This window comes from Ursus arctos, unplaced genomic scaffold (genome assembly GCF_023065955.2).
Source record: "Ursus arctos isolate Adak ecotype North America unplaced genomic scaffold, UrsArc2.0 scaffold_1, whole genome shotgun sequence".
Lineage (NCBI taxonomy): Eukaryota > Metazoa > Chordata > Mammalia > Carnivora > Ursidae > Ursus > Ursus arctos.
In genome coordinates, this window is record NW_026622763.1 from 52,055,757 (window position 1) to 52,060,931 (window position 5,175).

At 42.0% G+C, this 5,175-nt stretch overlaps 1 pseudogene; it reads left to right on the forward strand.

Annotated features, from left to right (window-relative positions):
- The first annotated feature begins 3,606 nt into the window (after positions 1 to 3,606).
- LOC113249029 (RNA-binding protein EWS-like) lies at positions 3,607 to 4,880 on the forward strand (annotated as a pseudogene).
- Positions 4,881 to 5,175: the final 295 nt, after the last annotated feature.

Genomic DNA, 5,175 nt, shown 5'->3' on the forward strand with positions numbered 1-5,175 from the left:
CAAGGTACTGGCTCCACTCAACAGGGGTTGAACTGCCTGTGTATCGTTCATATTGTAGATTGTCATGGTTATTATTTTAGCAAAAACTGCACAGTGGAATCTCACCATTTGCTACTTGCTAATAAAGAGAATTTAAAATACTGTCCAGGGGCGCCTGGGTAGCGCAGTCGTTAAGGCGTCTGCCTTCGGCTCAGGGCGTGATCCCGGCGTACCCGGATCGAGTCCCACATGGGGCTCCTCCACTATGAGCCTGCTTCTTCCTCTCCCGCTCCCCCTGCTGTGTTCCCTCTCTCGCTGGCTGTCTCTCTGTCACATAAATAAATAAAATCTAAAAAAAAAAAATACTGTCCAAAGGAACTTACCATGGTAACTATCAGAATGTCACATTGGAAAGCTGGAAATCCTATAAAATGATCAGAATTTCAGCATTTGCTCATTCTGAAGTATGGTCCAGGTATGAGATGTACAATCCTATGGTTGCCTCAAGGGACTCCCCATCTACTGTGTAACTTTTACGATAAGGAAAAAAGTCATCAGGGTCTCCCTTAGAGAGCTACATGAAATTATTTTCTAAAACCAGCCAATTTAATTTTTCATTCTGTTTATGTGCATCTACAGGATGGTGTGCCTCAGTACCCCCCCCCAACTTTGTTCTACCAAACATTTAGAGCTCCAAATTTTCATGCTTACCAGAATTCCAATCACTTCCCTTCTTTTCTAGCCAAAGAATCTGGCTCATTTCATGCAAAAAAATATAAGGTAAGTTTGGGCTAGTTTGCTAGTGTGACTCATTTCACCAAAGTATGATGAATCCTGGGTAAACTTATTATATAAAAAGACTCTTCATCAGCAAGTCCTGCTCTTGCACCTAGACTATGACAGAGCTTCCTACACCCCAGGAAGAGAGCCCATCTGGTTCCATTCTCCCTGATTCCCTAATGCCATTCTCCTGATAATTCCTTTTTAAATATTCTTTTAAGTTTGAACTTCAGTGAGCCTCAGAATCACCTGAAGAGCTTGTTAAAATACAGGTTAGCAGCTCCTCCCCCAGAATTTGGGATTCACTGGGGTGGGGTAGGCTTCAGGATTTATAGAGGCAACAAGTTCCCAGGTGATGCTGATGCTGCTAGTCCAAGGACCACACTTGGAGGTCCACTGTTTTAGGTGATGGTTCTCAACCCTGACTGCACATTATAACCATCTGTGAACATTTTTTCCCTTTACTGTACTTATTTTTATTTATTTAAGTTTTTGTTTCAAGTTTTTATTTAAATTTCAGTTAGTTAACATACAGAGTAATAGTAGTTTCAGGAGCAGAATTTAGTGATTCATCAGTTACATATAACACCCAGTGTTCATCACTACAAGTACCCTCCTTAATACCCATTACTCATTTAACCCATCCACCTGCCCACCACCCCTCCAGCAACCCTCAGTTGGTTCTGTGCAGTTAAGAGTGTTTTATGGTTTGCCTTTCTCTGCCACCCTTGCCCCCACCCTAGACATATTAGACGTCACATGTGACCAGGTTCCTCCCATGACCCAGGAAATCAAAATTTCTTAGCGGTGGGCTCTAGGGACTGTTTTTTTGTTTGTCTCTCTCTCTCTTTTCTTTTAGCAGCTCCCAGAGGATTCTAATACGTGACCAGGGTGAGAATTGCTGAATAGGAAGAGCTGGTGCTAAAAAGAGATGCGATTTGGGGAGAGATTTAAAAAGAATGCCTTGACTCAAAACCTTCTCTAGAGATTTTGCCTTTTAAGTAAGGAATGCATCCCTTAATATTTTAGGAACACATTTCAAAAGCCATTATACATTAGTATATGTCTCATATCCCTGGAATTTATTGGTATTCAATAAACAATAAAGAATTATAGTAGCCATAACAACAAATCTTTCATTTCTGGTTGTTGCAATTGGGTGGCTAGAAATTTAATTATGCAATTTTTTATGGCAAGATAAATGTACCATTTTCTATGACAGAATAAAAATTTGCAAGAGATGAGCATACCAAGGACTTAATAAATGGCATGGAAAACTTACTTTCAAGAGAGTAATTATCAGGAGACCTCAACTGAGTAAAATCAGAGCTTCCTAGTGAATCTGAACTATGAATAAATGTGGGCTTGGGAATAACCCTCAATTCCTGCAAATAGACAATGGGATCTTTCATATTTTTTCTAAGATACCTGATTTCAAATATAGACCTTGTCTGAAGTTTTTAATACTCTGATTGTGAAAGTTAAAAGCAATGCACTGGATTCTCATTCCACAAGACCATGCAGATTATCTGGGAGGAATTCCGGTGTCTGTGACCTGTTTGCAGGCAGGTCGGGTTTGTTTTCCTGTGGCCTAGCACAGCACTGGGCACGTAATAGATGTTCCAGAAACATTCGCCAAGTTTAACTGAATATTGTTGCTTTATTTCAGAGGAAATAAATGTACTTTTAAAGAATTTTCCTTTTTAATTTTCATTTGTAACAATGTAATAGATGCACATAATTCAAAAAGTCATGGCTTACAACAAAAAAAATCAGTTGTTTGTTCCATCCTCCCTCAACTCCTAATATCTGCTCCCCAGACACAAGCATTTTCTGGTCTGCCAGCCATTTCTTCTGAGGTTTCTATCCATAATTGTGCATCAAAGTCCCTACAAAAAGTTTTCTTGATAGAAAACTGATAATATATTTTGATTCAAAAAAATTTCAAAGCAGAGTTTGATAGAAATTCATTGGGCAGGTGGCAACTGTCCAAATGAATTTAGTCAAATAAGTTCCTTAAGGGCTTGAGTAATTGGGTGGCACAAGGTCAGTTGCAAAGAAGTTAGTCATGGGGTGGTTTAGATAGAAGTTAGCAGGGGGTCTGGGTAGGGACTGGTGAAGATCTGTAAATTCGTGCATATTTGGGGGTCACTGGTTTGGTACCTGAGGCGAGACTAGTTGTTGAAACAGCGTGTGATGTATCCTTCCAGAGTACATGAGTCCCTAAGAGCTGTTGGTAAAGGAACTCTTGAAGATACTGACATTGAAAGTGCAAAGGATAACATATTAGAAACTGTTCTAAATTTAGAAATTAGCCAAGACACAGAAAAGATGCTTGTTTCCTACTGTAAGTTCTACAACAGCGAGGCAAGCATTGTTCAAAGTACTTTTTTTTAAATTTATTTTTATTTATTTATTTTTTTTGATGTAAAGTTCGATGATTCATTAGTTGCGTATAACACCCAGTGCACCATGCAATACGTGCCCTCCTTACTACCCATCACCTGCCTATCCCATTCCCCCTCCCCCCTCCCTTCTGAAGCCCTCAGTTTGTTTCTCAGAGTCCATAGTCTCTCTCATGCTTAAAAGTACTCTTGATAACAAAACACTTTAACTCAATGTTTCTAATGTTTTAAATTATAATGTGTCATATAGTACTAATTTTACTATTATTTCATTTCCCCATATGTTTATAACTAACAGTAAGAGTTTTAATGTTTTGACAAAAATTTTAAAGGTCATAGAACAATCATAATTTCAGCTTTAAGACGGCGTTGCAGATTGCGGGACCTAGAGGGAAAGCCAGAGGGAGATGGACGTTGAGAGAACAAGAAAGAAGGAACAAAAATGGCGTCCATGGATTACAGTACCTACAGCCAAGCTGCAGCCCAGAAGGACTACAGTGCATACACCACCCAAATCACTCAAGGATATGCACAGACCACCCGGGCACATGGGCAGAAAAGTTATGGAACCTATGGACAGCCCACAGATATCAGCTATACCCAGGCTCAGACCATTGAGACCTATGGGCTGACCACCTTGCAACCTCTTATGGACAGACTCCTGCTCCTCCACCCCAGCTGGACAGACTCCAACTGCTCCCCCACCCCAGGTGTATAGTCAGCCTGTCCAGGGGTATGGCACTGGTGCTTATGATACAACCACTGCTACAGTCACTACTATCCAGGTCTCCTATGCAGCTCAGTCTGCATATGGCACTCAGCCTGTTTACCCAGCCTATGGGCAGCAGCCAGCAGCCACTGCACCTGCAAGACTGCAGGATGGTAACAACCTGCTGAGACTAGTCAACCTCAGTCTAGCACAGGGGCTTACAACCAGCCCAGCCTAGGATATGGACAGAGTAACTACAGTTATCCCCAGGTACTTGGGGGCTATCCATGCAGCCAGTCACGGCACCACCATCTTATCTTCCTATCAGCTATTCCTCTACATAGCTGAACAACTAGTTATGATCAGAACAGTTACTCTCAGCAGAACACCTATGGGCAGCAGAACAGCTATGGACAGCAAAGAGGCTATGGTCAACAAAGCAGCTATGGGCAGCAGCCACCCACTAATTATCACCCTCCAACCCTCTCCACCACCCCCAAACTGAATCCTACAGCCAGGCTCCAAGTCAATATATCCAACAGAGCAGCAGCTAAGGGCAGCAGAGTTCATTCTGACAGGACTACCCCATAGCATGGGTGTTTATGGGCAGGAGTCTGAAAGATTTTCCATATCAGGAGAGAACCAGAGCATGAGTGGCCCTGATAAACAGGGCAGAGGAAGATGGGGATTTGATTGGAGGAGGCATGAGCAGAGGTGAGTGGGGAGGAAGATGCAGTGGAATGGGTGCTGGAGAGCGAAGTGGCTTCAATAAGCCTGATGGACCCATGGACGAAGGACCGGATCTTGATCTAGGCCCATCTGTAGATCGAGATGAAGACTCTAACAACAGTGCAATTTATGTGCAAGACTGAAATGACAATGGGACTCTAGATGATCTGGCAGACTTCTTTAAGCAGTGTGGAGTTGTTAAGATGAACAAGAGAACCGGACAACCCATGATCCATATCTACTTGCACAAGGAAATAGGAAAACCCACAACATTATGATTACTCCTTGTCTGTACTTTAGTATTTCTCACCATTTGTGAAGAAACATTAAAACAATTTAAATGGAAAAAAAAGAGTGCTTTGCAGTTTCAGCTTTCATGGCCATTTTTATGGTGCTGCATTATTGTACAAAGGACTGCCTGTAAATGAAATTGAGAAATGGGTTTCCCCTCTTTTCCCTATACCTGCCTGCCCTCTGCTGGAGGTGCCAAAAATTAGTGACGTTGTCCAAAGACTCATCACAGGTGTTCTCAACCTTTACGTCTTCCCTGCCCTACCCTTCCCTGCCACCCTT